A 22,980-nucleotide genomic window follows, 5' to 3' on the forward strand; every position below is an offset into this window, starting at 1 on the left:
AAGAGTTTCCACGTAGGACTATGTTTTCTGTGCCAGTTTGCCATAACTTGTTTCATTCCATATTCTGAGAAGTACATTCAATGTTGTGCTTATCAATAAGGCCAACCCAAGTTTGTGTGATCAAATACCAGCCTATCTCGATTCCCCCCCTTGAACAGCCTATAATTTGTCTCGGCACATTCGCCTAAATTTATTTGCCATTATTTCCGTGTTTTCTTCCTCCTACCACCACCCAAGAAATCTTGTCTGGTGGTCCTTATCTTAATGCTATTGTTATCAGTGCCTTTTGGGTTCTACTCTTCTCACTCCTGCCTTTACCTCCTCCTACACTCAGGCTTATGCATCCTAAGGAGGCACCAGCATCTTTACTTCCTTATGTATGCTTCCGCAATCATGCCTACTTGTTAATAGGTTGGGATACATATTATTTTGTGGGAGCTATTTTCCTTGCTTTTTTCCTTAAAGCGTGGCTAAAGCATGGTATTGCTTTATTTTCAAATTCTGATTGCGGTAGCTTGTATTATACATCAGTGTTAGGTCAAGACAAAGAAGGCATTACATTTGTTATAAAGACCTTGATGCACATAATGTTGAGGCACTCCAGGATATAGGTAGGAAAGTGATGTGAGAGGAACCCCCACCGCGGCCTGCCTTCTTCAAGAAACATGGCGCTTCACAGTGGCACTAGAAGGCATGCAGGGCCCTGGATGCATGACCGAAAAAAAGATGTGTGCACATGAATGGAGCAAGAGCAGTGGGCCAGCATTTTGGTTGGGCTTGGCCACAAGTTTTGAGACCGTGTACAGATCTTATAGGCTCCATTGTCTTCATGTCCCAAACACCAAGCACACACGTCCAGCAACTGTGTGGATGTCCGTTCAACGAACAAGGACGTGTTCTTATGTTGCCATCTCTGGGAAGGTTAGCTCTTTTCACACTGCTTTGCAATGAATTTTTTCGACCTATCGCTCTGCAACCCAACCATTTTCTCTCTGAAGATAGGGGATATTTCTTGTCCATCTTTGTGTCCTTGGACTTGAGTACCGAAAACTCTAAAGTCCTTCAAACATATGGGTAGACTCAATGCACCCCTTCAATCATACATTCATTCCAAGCCTAGGTTAAGGCTACCTTTATAGTTTTAAGGCCTCTAACTTGACTAATTTTGAGTAGTCAGAACCATTGTTGTGCCTCCTGACAATAATGAGCATGAATCTGCTTGACAGCCACTGTGGTTATCATAATTCTCCACTCTCCACTATCCGGGCATCAAAATCAGAGCATAAATGTGATACAGCTTTATGCATATCAAGGGTCATTTCCTGCAGGCACACATCATAACCACAGAATAAAATTTACATTCCTGCAGGCTTTAATTTCGTATTTATGAAATTTTTATAGGTTTTCTAATAGAGAGTCTGCCTAGCGTTTGGCCAAGGTGTGAAAAATATTATATAGTAAATGGCTGTATTCACCACTATTCTCAAGAAGTGAGAGTAAAAATATAAATAGTTGAAACACTTGCAGATGAAGGACTAAAATATCCTGGACATTAATCACATGCCATATCATGCTTTTAGGTACTTTGATATATATTGTCCTATTTGATGCTTATAAAACTTGCTAAAGTAGAACTCACCAGTTTCCTTTTCTTCGAGAGGGGGCTGGGGCCCAGATAGATGGTCATGCCGCCATTTAATGATGGATATGTTGGAACCAGATTTCCCGAACTCTAAGAACATTGCTCTGCTAGACTCTGTGCCTCATTTAGGTGATGTCTTTTTGGCTATTTCCCTTCGTGCGCATATTTTCCCGTAGTCAAATTTAGCCACTTTTCCTTGTCTCTCCTCGTTAACAAATGCTTCCCAGCGTCTATAATAGAGATGCGTACATTTTCATCTCTCTGTGTATGGCACGGGGACATTGCAGCCAGTGAGAGTATTGCTTTGAGTGTCCGCCCTCCTACGTAGGCGTGATGGCAAGCACTGTTCAGCCAACAGCCAATATGGAAAGACGGCTTTGATCTTGGGACCGGCAAGCTGGTCTTTCTGTAAGGAAGGCACGGACCTGATTTTGTCCTCCTCAAAGGACATACCATCTCCTGTCTTGTCCCATGACAAGCCTCATCTGGTCTTCACACACCACGCCTTCTCTTCCAACAGCACGCGCGGTGCAAAGCTCCTTTTGTCCCCATGTCAAAGCCCAGAAAAGCAGGGATGCGGTCTCTCTTGCACTCCTGACCCGAGGCATGAAAGCTGAGCTACCAACAACTAAATTTTGACTCACACGTATTTCAGTCCGCGGTCTCATGGAGACAGCTGTTTTGAGGATCTGTTGTGTTGTACTTACCTGAGACCCGAGAAAGCAATCATGGGTTCCTTGAGGGGAAGCATCACCTTAGCACAGCTTTATAAAGATGATCTGGATTGTTAAAACAAAAAGAAACACACAGACTTGCGACTGGCACCCTTTCCAATGGCTTCTCGTGAGCATCTCTTCCCGTTCTTTGTCACCTCCACGTCCTGTAACCAGTGGCGTCCTCAGCCTGGTGCTGCCTCTGGTTGCTATGCTATGTCCTTCATGCTCTCAGCATGCTAACAGAACCCCTAAATCACATTTCCAGCCGGGACATCTTGAGAAATCCAACACCGTGCCATTCTCCTGACTAATGCATCTGCTTGGATTCCCCAGAGAAATTTTAGCCTTAAGAAGTGACAAACTTAATTCTTGGCTTCCTCCCTTCTTGCTGTCCTGCTGCATGTTCTCCCTGTCTTGGTAAATACCGACCTATAGCTGCAGGACACACGTGCTACCTGCCAGCCGACCTTCACGCCTTTTCTCTCCCACCATCCTCCCGTCCCAGCTTCCTATCTGTCCCCAAATCTTGCGTCGCTTACTCTCAAACCGCCCCCAGTGTGAGGGTGAGGGTGTGGCTGGAATAGGCTTTAGGAAGGGAGATACACATGAAAGCAAATGAGCACAACGTAAATTGCACATTATAAATTATAAGTGCCATGAAGAACAAGCATGGGGAGGGCGTGGGGGTCTTCGGGAAGCAGTCCACACTTTTGGGAGTTGTTGGCCCCATTTAGCAGATGGAATCCCATGCTCTTTCTTTGTATATGCTGTTAATTCTGGAGCCTTTCCAATCACACCATCTGAAACAATTTTCTAAAGCTTTATGCTACATCTGCATATAACATCAAAATAATCAACGAGAAAAATATTAATTTTAATATTGAGAGAACGAAAGCATTCCCCCGAATTAAATTTCCATACGTTGGCCCGTGAATATAATTCTTGCAAATATAATTAAAATATCACAAAAGAAAAAGCATCAATATTATTTACCTTGAAGCCGTTGCTCTAGAAAGTGACAGGAACGGTTGTGCAATTATCTGGCGAATTGATCGATGCAGACTGTTAATCTGTGTGTTTCAGATGGTTGGGCCTATTTTTCTTATCTCCCACCATTATAAATTTCTCAGCAGTGTAAAATAGGATTGTACCGTTTCCTTTACCAGTGAAGGAATGCATCAAGCTGGAAGATATGTAAATCTCTTATCAAAATTTTAGGAATTATCATGTTCATAAGAGAGAAATTTGAGATAAGGTTGAATTCCCATAAGGCGGTCTTTCAAAAAGGGCCACACTTTCCCTTCTGCACTCACTCACCCGTCTTCCTCTTCTGGTTAACGGGGTTTACTTGGAAAGCACGTGTTTCAGACATGATGAGGTTGGTGGGTGTGATGTATTTTATTGCCTAAAAACTGAAAACTGTATTCCATCCTTGCTTTGTCTGAGTCGGGGTTTTCCACTTCTTTTCTGTAAAGATTCCCACCATAAGATTAAATGTCTCAGCGTTCCCTCTTCCAATCTGTGTCCCTTAATTGATGACTTGTTACCACATCATACTTTTGGTGAAGAGGTGTGGTCTTAATCGGATCAAGAACATTGCGTGGGTTTCGTTTGATGGATGGATGACAGGCAAAGATCTCATCCCAGCCTTTGATGCTGTTTCATGGCTCCAAGGTCACCTTGGGGCTCTCCCCTCTTCTGGTACCACCGTTGGCCATGGACTCTACCCTCCTGGCGACATCCCTCATCTATGAGCTGCTGTCAGTGAGTCTAGTGTGGAGATTTAAGGCATAGACTCTGAAGCCAGACTGCCCCCATCGCACCCCTACATGGTCTTTGGTAATTCTCTGTGACTCAGTTTCCCCACCTATGAGATGTGATAATAACCCTTCCACCATCAGTCGGCGTTATCATGCTCCTTTCCTGGAGGAGGACGGTGAAGCCCAATAGGGTCAGGAGGGTGTGGTCTCAGGTGTGGACCTCGTGGTGGTTGGAGGAGGCCGGGGCTCCGCACTGAGCCTCAGTTTCCCATGTGTCACATGAGCTCCATAGTTTGCCTTTCTCATATGATCCCTGTGGGGACTTGAGTGAGAATACGGAAGCCAAGGTGCTTTGCAAGCTGAAACACATAAAGCACAGACTCATTTCCATTATACCCAGGACGCTATTATTATTGAAGGCAATACACACAAACACACATCCAGACCATCTGCTTCAAGAGCCCATTTTTGGTCTTCTGCTCGTCAGAACCTGAGGAAAAGCCAAAGACTGTATCAGTAAAACCCCGTGTGACCTCCACTCTCCTGAAATGTTTCCACTTCTCCTGCGTTTTTCCTTCTCCCATCATGTCCTCTTATAGAAGACCACAGTTTTGCAAATCACGCACTTTAGAACCAAATTCACCACCAGGAAACATGTGTGGCCACCTCCTCACAGGCTTTAATTCATCATGGCCACACAAAGAGGGCTTCTGCATACTTGAAATTAAGGATGAAGAGACACATTTTAACCTGGAATGGGTGGTTATTCAGACCATAGTTTCTTGCTTTTTAGAAAGACATCCAGTGGGGAAAATTCACGATGCCCGTGTCGCAAAACAAGTTAGACCCGACAGAGCAAATCCGCTGTCCTAACGCACCAGCTTCCGTGATGGGCGGCCATGTCTCTTTTCCCTTTTGCAAAAGCCATGTCGACACATGATACCTTCAGCCTGTTAGCACTGGCCTTTCTCCCTCCCACCCCACCTTTCCTAAATGTGCTTGTTATCGCACCCCGCAGTAATTTGTTCTGTGTCGCGGAGACCTGTTTCCTTTTCTTTGCATTGTTTCCATACAGAAATGTCAGCTGTGACGGCCCAGTGGAGTCTTCCAGGACATCCGGGGTCGGCCACCTCATAGAGGCGTGAATATGTCAACCCTTGGCCTGGGTGGTGTCCCGCCCCAAAGACACAGGCGTGAGGCTCTTTGCGGGAGAAGGGCCGCCAGGAAGGAAACACTCTTGTGTGGGCTTTTAGTGCCCTTTTCTTTTTCAGCAACCGCAGAGCAGGATTATGTTAAACTAGGCTGCACGCACATCCTCTCCTGCGGCCTCATCAAACAAGGCTTGCATCCCTGGGATCAAACAGCAGATCTCGGCGGCTGTGTCAGCAGCTTGACTTCCCCATCCATCAGGCTCAAGGCTGGAAGGCATGAGCCGCGTTCGCGGTGGTGGCGGGGAGCGCGCTTCCCCCCTGGCAGACCTTACCTCTGGCAGCGATGGAGAGGAAGAGGGAGAGATGCTATCTGTATGCAACTGGTGGCCTGGGTGGGCAAGGTGCCAGCGAACTGTGATCCTAGGCGAGTGTAGGTTGCTCCCAGGAATAGGACCCTCCTTCTTACTCACAAGCCCAAGTAATTGACCACCAGAGCTGCTTGAGTTGTACGTATCGATCAGTGACACTTCGAGGCTCTCTGGCCATCACTCGTCCTGGGAGGCCTAATTAACAGAGGCTTGCTTGCTGAATTACATAAAATTTAGTGTCTGCTGAAATTAATGTGATGTTGTCCCAATGTCCTTCAGCTAATCCTGGAAAATGAAGTTGAAGTGGTGGGAAGGGGGGGTCCTGTTGAGAGCTGAAACATTTCACAGTAGCAAAGAAGTCCCTTTTTCAGAGTTTGCAGGGGCCAGCCGGAAGAAAATACTTTGTGTTCGTCCCTACACCTGATAGCCAGTGTGTAACCCTAACAACTAATTGCGACATGAAACAACTCCTATGAAGAATTGTCTGTTGTGGTGGGTATGGCCATTTACAAACAATTGTTTGCTCTGCTGAGAATTGAGATGTTTCTTCGTTAAAGATAAGAAGAAATACAGGTTTACCACGATTTGGTAGCATTGGGGAAATAATAAAAGAGTTTACACTTCATTATTTAGTATTTTGAAAGGCAGAGTAGGGAGGACTGTTCCTAAATCTAGATTTATAGTAGAATCTGAAAGAAGAAGATTTAATCGACTGTGACTATTTCAAATGCCAGGGCTGTTTTTGTATCTGCAATTTTGTAAAATGTAATTCTTCCTATTGTATTCCGATTAATTGGTGGTGAAACTTTTTAAGTAGCTCTATTCAGGGCTTCACAGATTTCTGCCAAGATATCCTAGTCTTCTGTATGGCACTCTCTAAATGGATATCCATTTTGTCTTTCTTGAGAAACTAATTAGAAGAAAAAAAAAAGTTAGGACTAAAACCATATTAATAGATGCTCTATGAACAATTAGGGGATCATAGCTTTAGAGCCAAATACTTAATAATCTTGAACTTTGAAGGAATAGGGATACATTTTTAAAAAATCAATATATATTTCTATTTCTCTCTCCCCTAGGCATTTTTTTTTTAAAGAGAGTCTTGCCCTGTTTATCTCAAGACTGGTTTGACAGCCAAATATGCTGTTCATCTTGGCGTTTAGTATTACATTTGAGTACATAGAAATGAAGGCCTTGTGAAAATCTTCAGACCATATTTCAAATATCTAGAGGTCATTATGTCTGAAGATACTGTATTTATCTTTTTTGCACGTTTAGCCACGTTCATTCTGAATTGTTCCGGAAAGAGTTTGGTCTAATTCAACCAGTGCTACAATCACCTCTCGAGCCCACACTTCGACTAAATCCTTCTGGGCACTTTAGAATCAAATGCCATAGGAAAGAAGCGTCATTGTGAAGCTCAGGACTGTTTTTGTAGGAACAAAGGGAAAGGGTAGCAGCTAACCACGTGTAACCTCTCTAGGTCACCTGTTTTTACATCTTATTTTAGCCACATAAAGGATCGCTGGAAGACGGATGCATAATTATACTGAGATGATTCATCCTTTTAAATGCTTATATGCATTTTATTGAGAAAGTATAGCATAATTCACTTAACCATTATTCTATCCGTAGACATTAAATTATATCCATATTTTATTGCTATAAACTATCATTTCCTAAGTACTTTCGTCATGTCCTATGAGCTGGAACCAAACTATAGTTGACTTTTTTTTTTTTTTAAAGATTTTATTTATTTATTCAACAGAGATAGAGACAGCCAGCGAGAGAGGGAACACAAGCAGGGGGAGTGGGAGAGGAAGAAGCAGGCTCATAGCGGAAGAGCCTGATGTGGGGCTCGATCCCATAACGCCAGGATCACGCCCTGAGCCGAAAGCAGATGCTTAACCGCTGTGCCACCCAGGCACCCCTATAGTTGACTTTTGAACAACACGGGGAGGTTAGAGGCGCCAAGCCCCCACACAGTCAAAAATCCACCTATGACCTTTGATTTCCCGAAAATGTAATTAAGAGCTCACTGTTGACTGGATGCCTTACCAACAGTATATAAACAGTCGATTAACACATAATTGGTATGTTATATTATTATAGACTATATAAATGATCCCTGAAAATATAATCTTTGTATTCTTACAATAAAATAAGCCAGAGAAAAGAAAATGTGGTTAAGGAAATCACAAGAGAAAATACATTTATACTGTAAACATTTATTGTATATTTATTGATGTATTCAACATATATTACATTGTATGCAAATACTGTATACAAATATACTTGTATGTTACATATTGTATACAAATATTAATTGAGTATCTTTAGTGAAAAAAAAATCATGTCCAGGTGGGACCCATGCAGTTTAAACCCATATTGTTCACGAGTCAATTGTATTTGAATTACGATTGCTTAAAATATGATTTAATATCTGTAGGGCATCATTTCCCCCCTTAATTACCTAAATTTCTTTCCCTGAATCTTACTGGCTTTTTTTTTTTTTTTTGCCGTTTCTCCTCCTGTGGACTTTGTATAAGCTTGTCTAGTTCAAGCATAAATCTGATTAATTATATCTTTTTCTCAAATGTGAACATGGAAGTGTAAGAATAAAAACATAAAACTCTTGGGGCACCTGGGTAGCGCAGTCGTTAGCGTCTGCCTTTGGCTCAGGGCGTGATCCCGGCATTCCGGGATCGCGTCCCACATTGGGCTCCTCCACTGGGAGCCTGCTTCTTCCTCTCCCACTCCCCTGCTGTGTTCCCTCTCTCGCTGGCTGTCTCTCTCTGTTACATAAATAAATAAAATCTTAAAAAAAAAATAAAACTCTTTTATACTTCTATATGATCATATAAAAGATTCTGTATTTTAATATATTGACCATAGTATGTGCAAGAATGAGATTATGGCATGTGATGTGTTATCAGGGAATGGGATTTATCATAGTCCTTAACTACCAATGCTGTTGACCAATTTCCCTGAACACTGGTGTCAATCCATGTCTTCACCTTTGTACTGAATGCTTGTCATACCGATCCTTCTGCATATTTTCATTTTGTTCCCACCATGGAAGATGGTGCTGGTGTGTGTATCAGTCAGCTGTCTCATGCCGTGTAACAAACACATGCCAAATGCAGCATCTTACAATAACACACATTCATGCTCTCACAGTTTCTGTGGCTCAGAAATCCTGCAGTGGCTGAGCTGGGTATCTGTGGCCCAGTGTACCTCCTCATCTCAGCTGGGACTGCAGTCCTTTGAAGGCTTGTCTGGGGCGGGGAGGAAGATGTGCATGCAGGATGACTCGCTCACATGGCTGTGAGCTCCCAGTCTCCGTTCCTTAGGATCTGTTGAAAGAACCTCCACTCCGTACCATGCAGCCTGCTCCTCTGGGCTGCGTTGAGTGTGCTCACAAGACAGCCGCTGGCTTTCTGCAGAATGAGTGAGCCAAGAGAGAGAGCGAGATAGGAACCAGAGTGTATTTCATGAGCTAGCTTTGGGAGGCATACACCAGCACAGCACAGAGAGGAGAGTCCTCTTGGCCACATAAACTGACCCTGGTACAGTGCAGTTCAGGATGACATAAAGGTGTGAACAGCATGGGGCAGGGATCCTCACAGCCCACTTGAATGCAGCTACGGCAATGAGCAAGAGCTGATACTTTCTTCTCTCTCTGGAGCTAGAGACACACCATTTTTATTCAAATTTTCAATTGCATATAGTCTAGTGATTTCCTTTGATAATTTGGCACCATCACTAACATGAACAATGTAGTGTGCTACCATGACCACAGTGATGAATGTGGCCACTAAAATTACCTTTGGGGCGGGGGAGAAGCACCTGAGTGGTTCAGTTGGTTAAGCGTCTGCCTTCAGCTCAGGTCATGGTCTCAGGGGTCCTGGGATTGAGTTCTACATCAGGCTCCCTGCTCAGCAGGAACTCTGCTTCTCCCTCTGCCTCTGCTGCTCCCACTTCTCCCTCTGCCTCTGCTGCTCCCGCTGCTCTCTCTATCAAATAAATATATAAAATCTTAATAAAATAAAATAAAATAAATTACCTTTAGGGGAAATCTCTTAAGTTACGGAGTTCTTTGTTTTAGCATCATTCTTTTTAAGATTTAATAATTTTTTCCTTCTCCATAGTTAATTCTTTATTTGGGTTGAACATTATTTCCCTAAACCAAAAGAGTGCAAATTGTCAAAAGCACCAGGGATTATACCATCTGTGATGTACCCAACAGGGCTACATGGTGAACCGTTCCAACAAGCTGGATAAACACTTCCTTTTTACTGTCCACATGTCACCCATTGTAAGATCTGTACTTTGTTCCAGAAAACTCAGATGAGGTGCATGTTAAGAAGGACTAGTCCTATGTCTTCCTGTCCTTCCTTAGAGTCTTGCTTTCTCTCTCTCTTTCTCTTCCTGCATCCAGCATCTCTTCATCTCTCCATCTTACTCTGTTTTAGACTACCCCATACACACACAGGTGTGCTGTAATCCAGAGAGAGTTGGATGCTGCAGTCATTCATACAGATATAAACTACAAAATATAACTTGTTATACAGTGAATTCTTTTTTAAAATTTTTTATTTATTTATTTATCAAAGAGAGAGTGCACACAAACGGGGGAGCAGCAGGCAGAGGGAAAAGCAGACTCCCCACTGAGCAGGGAGCCCTATGTGAGGCTCTATCCCAGGACCCCAGGATCACGACCTGAGCTGAAGGCAGATGCTTAACCGACTGAGCCACCCAGGTGTCCCTACAGTGAATTATTTACTCAATTCTGTGGCCATAAGGATGCATGTTGAGATAATTTGTGGAAACCCACTAAATAAAAAAATTAAAGGCACAGTAAGATATTTTACCGTATTGGCCAGGAAACTTTTGATCTTTCCTTTTCTTTATTCTTCCTGATCCATAGTTTGACTGTCCTTAGGTAATAATTTAAGTCCAAAATTTCAGTCATAATGAAAGGACTTGCCGAGAAACACTTGCTCATAAACACACGAGTACACACACACACACATTCTGAACCTAATTAAAACAAAACTATTTTCAATTTCTACGCCTCGGGCATCTCTAATGGTATAAAAGGTGTCACATTGGATGGAATAATGGTCTTCCATTCAGGGCCTTCTTATAGTCCAGGAGGCCCACGCTCTTGCAATGCATATGACCTTGGTTTTGGATTTCTAATGGTGTTGAATCAGTGTATTTCAGTTCTTTTCAGGGAGGTTATGGTAGCAATTAACTTCACAATTCACATGGTCAAGATGACTCACAGTTGAAAACTCCTGAGTTGTCTGAAGATCAATTTTTCTTTTTGGATTGCACTAGAAAGTCTGAAAGCAGCCGTGAAACAGGATGGTGTGAATAGCAAAGGTCTGATTTCCAGGAAGGAGACTCACCCTTGGGGAGTTTCTCACCCCGTTTTCCCTCCAGGGACTGAGTGTCAGTACATCTCAGTTTTTGACATTTTATAGGCTCTATTATTCCTCTCCATAATTGTTATTATTTATTCAAAACATCATATTTTTAAAATGTGGGCAGAGAATTCTTCTTGACTCTCTCGCATTTCTGCATGTAGTAGAAGCAGACGTCCTGATAGGTTTCCTTCTGGATGATCTTTCAAGGATATTTGTGTCACTAACAACCTTGGAAGACAGACATGGTGTCCTCCTCTCAAGCAAGGAGCCAGTTTGCTTACTCACCATGACTTTATTAGTAGAGATAACATCTTCTGTGAGAGGAAGGATCAGAGAGGCTGACCACCCATTATAAGTATTCAGGTCAGGTTCCCCAAGGGCAGGATCCTCTCCTACAACACTGTCTACTGTGTGTGCACCTGCCCTGGGGGATGCCAGCCGCCATGTTGTGATGAAACCCTATGGCAAGAGAGAGCAAGGCTTACCTACAACCACCTGAGTGAGCCACAGACGGGATGGCAGCCCTGACCAACAGATGGGCTGCAAGCCCGTCAGATACCTTGAGCCAGAGAAATGCAGCCAAGCCACACCTGGACTGTTGACTTACAGAAGCTGTGAGATAATCAACATGTGATGTTTTCGTTGGCTACATTTGGGGATGATTTGTCACACAGCAGTAACGAAATAATGCAAACCAAGACAAGTGCCTAGAACATGAGAGGGGTTCATTAATGAACAAGTAAAAGATGATACACGTCTCTAGGTTCATGGATGTGGTCCTCCTGGCTACCAGTGGGGCTCTCTGATTCCCAGAGATGGCATTATGGTTCTCAGATGGCCTGGACAATGGAGCTGGCTCTTTATCTATCTATCTATCTATCTATCTATCTATCTATCTATCTATCTATCTACCTACCTACCTGTCCATCCATCCATCCATCCATCCATCCATCCATCCATCCATCATATCTATCTATCCATCTATCTATCATCTACCCTTCCATCCATCCATCCATCCATCCATCCATCCATCCATCCATCCATCTTCCATCCATCCAACCATCATATCTGTCTACCTACCTGTCCATCCATCTATCCATCCACCTATCCATCATCAATCTATGCATCAAAGAAATGAAGGGACAAGTCAGAAGAAGCCTCCCTACATGAGCCTACAGCCAATCCTAGACATATAGCTGAGATGGAGGACATGGGATTTACCAGAAATCCTCTTGAACAGGATTGGCTGTTTGGGGGTTACCATCTTGTAAGCCTACTGTGGATGGCCAACACCACCTCCTCGGGAATAAATGAACAAACTTCTCAGGAATAAATAAATAATCCTTACTCTGGAGGGAGATGCTGATTAGCTTCCAAGTTTCATATTTCTGAGTGGGGTATGCAAAACTGGGTATGCTGAGACCTTCTTTTAAATACATGTTGCAGGGGCATCTGGGTGGCTCAGTTGGTGAAGTGTCTGCCTTTGGGCTCAGGTCATGATCCCAGGGTCCTGGGATCGAGACCTGCGTCAAGCTCCCTGCTCTGCAGGGAGTTTGCTTCTCCCTCTGCCTGTTCATTCTCTCTCTCTCAAATAAATAATAAATGAAATCTTTAAAAAAATAAATAAATACGTGTTTCAGAGAATGTCCAAGTACCTGCCTGCAGCCCCCACTTGTCAGACCCCTCTGCAGTGTCCACAGTCCCCTGCGTGGTTCCGAAGCCAGGTACTTCTCTTCCCATGGAAGGGAATCGAAACTAGTACTGTGGTGATCCACCCTCTTCCTATTATTTTTAATAATTTATTTTTTTCCCAACAAATGTATCCCCTATGTTCCTGCCACACAGATGCTACCATCAACTAATTATTATTCTACCATTAACTAATTACCATTAACTAAAATTAGCATCTTTCTGGATGTATTAGTTTCCTATCACTGCTTTAATAAATCACCACACTCTTAGTGGTTAAGTGACATCAATTGAGTACCTTACTGTTCTGGAGGTCAGAAGTCTGAGGAAGGAATCTTCTGCACAGTGTTGGCAGTGCTGTATTTTTTCTGGAGGCATAAGGAAGCATCCATGTCCTTGCCTTTCCAGCTTCTAAAAGTAGCCGTATTCCATGCTCTTAACTTCTCCCTGTGCGCAATCTTGCTTGTGTCCCTTTCTTTCCACAGATGTTGATCCTGATAAACCTCGTGCTTGTAAATCACCCTCTTAATCGGCTTCCTGCAGAACCCAACCCTCGACACCACACTCTGTCAAATAGTGCGAGGAGCACAGTGTCTCACACCCAACTCGTGAAAATCTAAAATTAGGTTCTGGAAGAACTCAAAGATATTTATAGTAAAAATAAATAAAAGAAAAGAAAAGGAAGGAAGGAAGGAAGGAAGGAAGGAAAGAAAGAAAGAAAGAAAGAAAGAAAGAAAGAAAGAAAGAGAAAAAGGAGAAAGAGAAAGGAAAGAAGCAGGGAGGGAAGGGGGAGGGAAGGAAGGAGGGGAAGGAAGGAAAGAGGGAAGGAAGGAAGGAAGGAAGGAAGGAAGGAAGGAAGGAAGGGAGCTACCCTTCATTAAGTAGGATGCTGGGACAAGTCTGTCTTTTCCAAATGGTGCGTCAGTGTGAATGAAAGTCTTTTCCAGGGCAACTTGCTTTTCTAAGGCCATGAGTTTCAGTCCACATTCACACATTCATGCGTTAGCTGGCACTTTCCATTTGATGGTGAAAAGAGGGATATCTTTGAGCTGAACTCTCAGTTTAAGTAAGTTTTTCTTTTTATTTCTTTCTTTAAGCAATAATAGAATTTCTCAGGGGGTAGTTTGCTATTAATCTGAAACTAGCTTCAGCTGGACCAAGTCAAAATGATTAAAACCAGTAATTACCTCCACTTTTTTGGTAAATGGAGAGAACCATTGAAACTTTCTATTCACATACCAGAAAGAACGTAAAAACCAAATTGCTTACTGAAAGCTCGCACTATCTATCCATCTATCTACCCATCCATCCATCTGTCCATCCATCCAATAATCTATCTATCTATCCATTCTACTATCTATATATGCATCTATCCATCATCATCTACCCTATGCATCAACTATTTATTATCTATCATCTACCACCTACCAAATTATTACCTACCTACCAAATTATTAATCACTTATTTATCATCTATCTACCTATCATCTATTTATCTGTGTATTGTCTCTCTATCTATCTACTCATCATTGTTAAATACACAAAAAGCCTACCAGACTTCCTGATTCTTTTCCTCCCCTCACATTCCATATACAATCTATTATGAGGTCTCACTGGCCCTATCCGTGTTCTGTTTGGCTACTGCTGCCATGGTAGCCCAGACAGCCTTGAGCTCTCATTCCTACACCACTGTGCTAGTCTGTCTCTTGCTGCTTCCCCTCATGCTTCCCTCACTACTATATGTTCACACTGCAGATGGAATGATTTTTGGCAAAAACACATCTCAGCCGAACGCCCTCCAAAGCCTTCCCATTAAGCTGAGGATAACACGCAAAGTCATTCCCAAGACCCCAAGGCTCCAAGTGGCTCTGCTTCCTACTCCCCTCTTGAGCCTCTTCTCTTCCTACTCCCCTCTTTGCTTACTCGTCTCTAACTAGTCCTTTCTTCTGTCCTATTAAGTGACAAGCCCACTTCCCCAGGCTTTGCATCTTCCTGGCCCTTGTCATCATGAGGACAGTCCCAGTGTCATCTCTGCTGGGGAAACGTCACTGACCACTTGTTGAGACTATCAGCTCTACCAGCCAACTCGGAATCACTCTTAATCTCCTGGGACATTGTGATTATCCCATCTCTTTGTTTCAAATTCTCCAACACACGAAACAGCATGGGGGCGTAATTATTTTGCTCATATCTGTTTATTATAAACTTCATGCAAGTGACATTACCTGTCCTCATCACTGTCCTCCACCTGCCCTTAGAACATCTATCAACCTATAGTTGGTGCTCACCAAATATTTATTGAATGTAGGTTTAGTTCTTTTGTTATGAAATAAAATATATTTTAAAAAGCCCTGAGGTTATATACAAACTAGGTCTTATTTTCTGTAATAAGCACAGGTTGTATAATAAAAATGTAGGAGCCAAACTATTAAGAAAACACTGGTCTGCTTCAAGGTTCACGAATGTAACTTTTCCCAAGCTTTTGGTGGTAACTATAAAGATAATCCTTGAGTCTAATGATTGCAATAAGTGCAAACAGTGTAACTGTAAGTATGTATTAAATTCAAGTATCAAAGACAATTTGTATCACGGATCAAAGATGATTTGAAAGGAAGTCATTAATGGCCATACTGTTCCATCCTCAGCAAATAAGAAATTATGTTTTCATTTTAGGGCTGAGGTTATTATGCTATAAACACTAGGAAACTGTGTAAAAGAGTTTCAGGGAAAAGTAATTACCTACAGTTACATAAAGGATTGCGTAGTGGAAGAAAAATAATTTTCCTTCTACCCTTTTCTTCTGAGACCCCAGTAATAAAAGACAGGTAACAAGAGAAAAACAGACAGACGTTTATGAACACGTCTACCTCCTGTATACGTGGGGGATACGCAGGAAAAATGGGTAACTCAAAGAAGTGGCTTTAGAGTTTAGAATCTGAATAGGGGAAGGGAAGAGGCATGTAGGCAGGGAGAGCGAATGACTTTAGGAAAGATGACTGGGCCCTTGGAGAGACAGGTGGAGGTAAGACAGTTTGTGACAGAATTTGTCTGGGGGTGGAGTTGATGTCTAATGTCTCCTGTGACAGGATACCGTCTTTGTGGTTGATGACACTCCTGGGGAGGATGCTGGGGACAATTGACTTCCTTCTGAAGGTTATGTCTTTAGGCAGATGAGGGAGGTTCAGGGAGAGTCTCTTCCTCTATCTGCTGGTTTTCAAGTGGCCATAACTCACACTCATCAGTATACTTGTGGCATTTTTTGGCGTGGCGTGTTCTGCTAACTTCAGTTGTATGCATCAGATTGCTTTCAGCTGTATGCCACAGAATTAAAAAGAAAAAAAACACAGTATTCCACAGCACAAAAAGCAAAACACAATAGCATAATAAGAGACCAAGCAATGGGGGAAATTCTCTATAACAATGACGCAGACTTTCTAGTCTTCCCTGGGTGTCTACCTCGATAAGGAGGTCAAAATGCGATGCATTTTGAGAGGTGATCTTATACAGGTGCTCACAGCTACAAAGAGCAGACACGCAAACCTTTCAGCTTATATTCAGCCACCAGCCCGCGGTCCAAAGGGTATGCGTTTGAGGCCGGAGCAAGCAGTTTCATGATCTCTCGTCATGATGTACATTTTGTTTTATTTCAGGTATTCACGATTCTGACTCCGTGTTGCTTGATTCACGAATGGATTCTTGACCAGCCATGAAATCATGTCTGAGGTCTGCCTACCGAGGCGAAGTCGCATAAAGCAGGTAAAACCACGTGAAATTTGACCAATGCCATGCCGACAAGCTGTTGCTGTAATCTTCTGGTGTAAATCAACCTTCAGGGGTGGGGTGGCGTGGGGTGGGGAGAGAATGCTCAAGATGGAAATGGGGAATGTGCTGGGAATGTTCATCGTGGTACAGAGGAGAAAGTTGAGAAAAAAACGTGGGTTTTGAAAGGAATATAATGAGTATCTTTCTACCTAATAAGATCTAGGAGGTGGTGAGAATATTTTATAAGGTCTGAGGAACAAGACCCAGGGATTAGATGGATGTATTGAATGTGGGCTGCAGGTAAGGGGCAGTCAAGGGGACTCAGATGGGCCAATAAGCAGTGCCTAAGTTTGAGAACGCATTAGATGCTTTAAGCTGCTGTGCAGAAAAGTGCGACGTACGCTCCTGTCCCGTTCGGAGGTTTGTACATACAGAGACTCAAAGCATCGGAGGATGTTTGGAATGCCTCCAATCGGCACTATGACTTTTGTGAACACAAGGGTGACTGCTGTTGGAAAGAATCTAGACACAGGAATAGAAATTATTTACCCAGAGGATGTCTTGTTCTAGTTTTTTTCTTTAGTTTTTCCTCTGTCTCTGTGGGTTTTTTTCTTTCGAGACAGTGCTGGGAATTCCCCCCACAGAAGCTGAGATCTATATAAGACCGGTCCACTGTCTTATATAGATGTTCTTCTTGAAGTGGGACTCATGATCTTAATAAATAAACACCTTGTGTGTGTCTCTGCTTGATGTCTGTTTCTGCTTCAAGATTCTAAACTCTAAGAGCAGGCATTGAGTATCTCTCTCTCCCTGTTGCTATGTGCCTGGATCGAGCCTTCAGTTGGGCTCATAGCAGATGATCAATATATGGGTATTGAAGAACTGAGTGAAATGTGGAATGGTGTTGAGTTGATACTTGCATGAGCCAACAAGGAGCAATACCATCAATGGAAATGGGGTCTTAGAAAGGGAGAAAGCAGTGCACTGAGTACTCATGGACGCGGTTCCATCTTGGTTCAGACCTTAAATGGCGGGTGAGATTTCGAGGGAAAGACCCTGAACATCACCCAATGAACATGAGCAAGGTATGTTGTGGTTACATCACGCAGAATGTGCATGGAGGGAGAAGAGAAAGCGTCTCACTCCCTTGAACGAGAGATGCATATCGTGGGTGGGAAACCAGTCAAGTCTACAGGTGCCTTGCCGTCAAACCCACATCCATGTATCAGAGATGCTGCCGAGTTTGTGCTTCTGCACAAAATATCTTGCTTGTAAAGTTATTAGGGTTTTTTATTTGGTGTGTGGGGGGGTGGATGTTGTGATGAAACCATGTTGCGGTTCAGGCATTGGGCACGTTGCTCATGTTGTGCATCAAGGTAAGACAGAGATAGGGAAACAAAGTTAAAGCACAACTTTATAACATGAAGGAATGAAAGGGAAATTGTCTGGACAGGAAAGTTGCGTAGTGATTATTGGTTGCACGGGAAGGAGTCTCAAACCTACCAGATGTGTGTGAGGTCAGGACACCTTCCTGGGGAAAACGCAGTGAAGGTTGAGGAAGTGTCAATTTCTTGAAAATTGAAAACATCGACGACAGAAATATAATTTGTAGAGGAACGCTCAAATATGGAAACGGCGAATGTCTTGCGAACGCGTCCCTGGGCAATAGGAAATTCGCTAATGAATTTTCTCACCCATAGGTGAAGCCATTTGCCGGGTAGAGGGATTTTAAAAGAAAAGCAAAATAAAACCACAGGCAATGCAACGTAATGATTTAGTAACTTACCTGTAGTAACTTAACTTCTATCCAGGTGCCTGTACAGAAAGGACCCTGTGTAAAATTAGCCAATACTGAGTGTAAGGAGAAGACCCATTTTGAGTCGTCACTGATGGAATCAAATCAAACGAGTAACATGTCCAGGCCATCAGGTCAATTCAGAATAACCAATCACTTTTTGGTAAAATATTCAAGTTGGTGGTAGAGAGGAAGGCAGTCAGTGGCATCGCAGGTGTCTCTGAGAAGGGATTTAAATTTGGTTTTTCATGGCAGTCGTGCAAAGTACACTGTGGTGGGGAGACCCCTGCGTTGTGGTTACTGTTAGTACCCAGCGTGAAAACACAGACCCCCTTTTTTTTTTTTTTTTTTTTTAAAGATTTTATTTATTTATGTGACAGAGAGACAGCCAGCGAGAGAGGGAACACAGCAGGGGGAGTGGGAGAGGAAGAAGCAGGGTCATAGCGGAGGAGCCCGATGCGGGGCTCGATCCCGGAACGCCGGGATCATGCCCTGAGCCGAAGGCAGCCGCCTAACGACTGCGCTACCCAGGCGCCCCAACGCCATTCTTGAATCCTAAAGGGAACAGTCCAGCCATCTCTCACGCTCCATAAATAGGAAACCCGTTCATTGCTTCAGTGCCCAGTGGTCACACAATGCTCTGCTCGCAAATTCCCTCTTCTCCCAATTTTCCCGCTGATGGAGTGGGGCCATTATATGTGCAGAACTCGGGACTCATGGTTCAGAGACATTACACACGTGTCTTATAGCAGGAGAAGCATCCTCGAGAAATCCCCTAACCTGATAAGGTAAACTCGGATTTCCTGGCAAACCCAGCAGGCCGCTTATTTTCAAAATGCTGCCTAATCTCTTTGCACACAGATCACAGAGGACATCTCTTCCTTGTTCTTTCCAGCGACACTCTTATCAATGACCAGGCTGCTGTGCATGGGCTCCAATATGCCCGGGAAAGGCCAGGCCCTGGGTGGACGCCGTTACCATAGTTTTTCAGGCTTGTCAGGAATCTCAGACAGGTTTTCAAATGGCCCAGTGCTCAGACACAGAACCGTACTGTCTCAGGCGGGGTTTGTCTTTAGAGGGAAAAACAGAGAAGGAGCCCCAGGCATCTGGATTTCCCTGCTGGGCAGGGACCCAGCCGCATCCAATATGGCCCACGTTCCCAGGAATGACCTGCACGCACATTGCTGACACCCACAGAGCCTGCGTTTTGTCTTAGGTGGTCCAGATGGGCTGGGGTTTTATGGGGTCTGGAGAGCCGGTGTGGCACATTGAGAAGAAATAAGCCCCTTGCAAAATGACTTTCCTAAGTGTTTCCGTTTGTAGGATTCAACCTGCCAGGCATTCAGAAACAACCCCTCCTAGCACAGTGCCTCAGCTTTGAGACAAGCAACATTTGGGCCAGGTGATTCTTTGAGTGGGAGGGTTGCTGTGTGTATTGTAAGATGTTCAGTGGCATCCCTGGCCTCTACCCCAGATGCCAGCCCTGACCTCCAGCAATTTCAAAACCCAAAGATATCCCCAGTCATTACCAAATATCCTCCATTTGACAGCCACTTCCCTAGAATTATTTCCCCTGGGACCTTCTGAAGGAGACAAAGATGTATTGAGATGACACTTAAGGATCTCATGCCCCAGAGAGACTTAAGGGTCATCTGTGACCCGTAGTGTCTGTTCCTACAACAAAATCAAGGCAACACAAATACCAACCCTTTAACCCCAAGGGGGATTCAGAGAGGCAGGAACTTTTCCTTCTTTGGTATCAATACCTTTATCTCTCAAAATCGGGGAACAATAGCATTTGGCGGAAATGCAGTAGCAGGGGCATTCCAAGGAAAGCACCACAGGACACCAAGTCCTCATGTCTTAATGATCACGAAATGGGACACTGTGATCAGTGACCCACAGGCTGTTGGAGGGATATGCATCTCTCGAGAAAAAGACAAATCTGTATTAGCTAGACATCAGGCAATGCCGGACCCATAAAAGTTTGATGAATGAACGATATCTTCTCCAGTGGGTCATGCCAACATGCTTCCTTTCCTCCTGGTGGGATATAGTGTGTGTATGTAGGTGAGTGCATTTATGGTTTGATGAATGGATATTTCCTCCCATTGGTAAATAAGGTTTCCCTCCCTCCTACTTGGATTTTTGCTGTTGCTGTTGTCCTTGGTCGTGTGTGTGTCCATATGTGTGTGTGTGCACATCTTTGGCTGTCTGGCACATACTCCTAAGATGAGATACTTGGGGCGGGGGATGCATTTGTTATGATTAATCAAAGGAACCGCACCAATACAAGAGCATGCTACAGAACAAGAAGATGGGGACTTTTCTTTCCCTTGATTTCACAGCCCCGCCATGGTGATGTGAGAAGCTACAAAGCCTTGAAGTTGAGCAGGGAGGCTGAAGGTCAGCCACGTGCAATAGGTCTGGTCCAAGGGCAGTTCAAAGGCTGGGGATCTGAGCTTTGTATTCCGGTTGGAAGTGCAAGAACGTGGAAGTGAACCACAGGAACAATGGGCAGTGATGAAAGCCACCTGGCTGACGGACTCAGCGGGTGCCCACCAGAGTAGGACCAGAGGTGTGCCCCCTACTCCCTTCTTTGTGCCCTACATAGCCATTTGGAGCTCCTGCTTCCTGCACACTAGATTCTTGCCTGCGTCGTCGTCACCTGAGTCTTCCAGGCTCACACCAAGGGCAGGGAGGGAATGTCCCTGGAGCCCTTTGCCTTTCTCTCTGCGCACACTGAAGCTTTGCTTTCATTCCCTCTGCAGAGCACATGCTCAGAATAGCTGAAATTCCCAACATTCATAAGGAGAGTACATAATAAATTATTGAGTAACACATAAAGGCCATTCCAGAGCCTGGGAAATGGGCTTGGAGAGAGGGCTTGCGAACCCCAGCGTCATAAATGAGCCCTGTTGTTGGGCGCGCCGCTGTCCCCGCTTCCTGATCTTTCCTTTCTCAATGCAGTTCCTAAAAATAGCCCATAATTAGCAGCGGCCACAAAGCCCGCTCTTATGGGTGCTTAGTATATTTTAACCCCGGTGGAGTCAGTGTGCCACGCTCTGGTTCGCGTTGGTTTTCCAGTTTGGTATTCAGAGAGCTAATTCATTTTGTGGCAGGCACCACTGCATTCCTGATCAGCCCCTGACAATGAACACTGTCTGCATAACAAATGTGTCTTTCTCAGGCTGCAGCAAATACAAAGTGATTAACAGGAAAGAAAGGCTGCGGCTTTCCAACCAACACCTCTGTTTTTATTTAACCCTGCGTGTGTCAGCTCCGCCAGAAAGCCTCCTGGTGTTTTTTGTTGTTGTTGTTCTCCCTCACTCCAAGTCTAAAACCGAGGAGGTGGGGGGCGGGTCCCCTGCCACCTCGGGTACCCCTACTGCTGCTGGGCTGCTCACCCTTGAAGAGCTGCCGTCAGCATCCACGTGCAGTGATGGTCTGCTCCCCACTTCTCACATTTACGGAAGAAGACGCATCCAAAGGGGGCTGAATCATGCCTCGTGTCCCTTGCAGCAAGCCTGGAGTCACCATGTTTCTTCCAGGATGAGCGAGGGGGTCAGGTGGATGGGGAGAGCTTGAACTCTTGAAATCCAGTCTCTTTGCGGCAACAGGCTGAGGGAGGCTTGCCCGGAGACCTGGCGTCCAGTCACACCTAGAAGTGCATCCCTCCTACCCCGGCCGTCCCATCAGGAAATCCGGAGATAATCCTATTTGCTGTGGGAGCATGGGTCCTGGTGCAGGTTAAGGGTGTCTTCAAGTTTCCCTTTTGTCGACTGCCCCCTCACCAAGTCCTCCCTTTGAAACTTTGGGGACAACGCCCATTTCACCGAGAAAGAGAAAAGGGAACAAAAAGACAGACGCCCCTCTCTGCTTCCATAAGCAGTCCGAAGCACTCTGTTTTTCACAGATCCCATGCCTTCTCGTTTTGGCTCATGAAAACATGCCAAAAGCTGCTCTGATCTGCTCCAGAATCGTCCTTTCAAAATGCATCTTTATTGCAAGAACTATCATTGATGCTGCAGGGGCCGAGTGTGCAAGTATCTTTTAAAGCTATTAAAGCAGCTCGATAGCCTATTATTGCTGGTGGCACCTCTCAAGGTCTAGAAGTTTTCCGAATTTAGAGAGAAAGCCAAGGCTTTCCACAGGCAACTCGTGGAAATGGATAGTGTTGCTTATTTTCACCTTGGTGTCATAGTTTCCAGTGAAGTAGGGACCATGCTGTGGAAGTTTGGAAAAGACAAAGCAGTATCAAGTATGTGGTCTGGCACATTACTGTATCCGTTGGCTTGCTCGTTTTTGCTTTTCTGTTTCTCTGTTACCTCTTCTCTAAAAAGGATTTGCAGGTGACCTTGGGAAGAGGAATATAAAAGAAATACTACAGCATAGACATGGAAAGTTCTTGAAAGCAAATACGCTAACCGAGAATATAAAATTTTACCCTTAACTCTGCATCAGGGTCAAAAAAAAAAAAAAAGAGGGAGAGGGAGGGAGAAGTTATTCATATTTTTTGTTATCAGGGAAGATGTGACAGGGCCGTTTTCCTCGTCATACCGGGGATGACCTCCAAACATATGTTTTATGTTAAGGGCGCTGGGAACTTGCTTTGGGTTCTCGATCCTATCATCTCAAACTGGGCAGGTTGTTTTGTGTTAT

General features: G+C 44.1%; 1 protein-coding gene across 2 annotated transcripts in view; it reads left to right on the plus strand.

Moving 5' to 3' along the window:
* The window catches only part of LOC103666313 (pseudouridine 5'-phosphatase), a 420,096-nt gene that overhangs the window by 262,615 nt on the left and 134,501 nt on the right, over positions 1–22,980 (plus strand). Inside the window, exon 6 of one of the 2 annotated variants that reach the window (XR_005835935.1) lies at positions 16,412–16,517. The gene's annotated coding sequence lies outside the window, so the exon portion shown is untranslated. Of the gene's footprint in view, positions 1–16,411; positions 16,537–22,980 lie in introns of those variants that run through there. The other variant, XR_005835940.1, reaches the window with a different exon arrangement.

Source organism: Ursus maritimus (genome assembly GCF_017311325.1).
Source record: "Ursus maritimus isolate PB19 chromosome X unlocalized genomic scaffold, ASM1731132v1 scaffold_X1, whole genome shotgun sequence".
Lineage (NCBI taxonomy): Eukaryota > Metazoa > Chordata > Mammalia > Carnivora > Ursidae > Ursus > Ursus maritimus.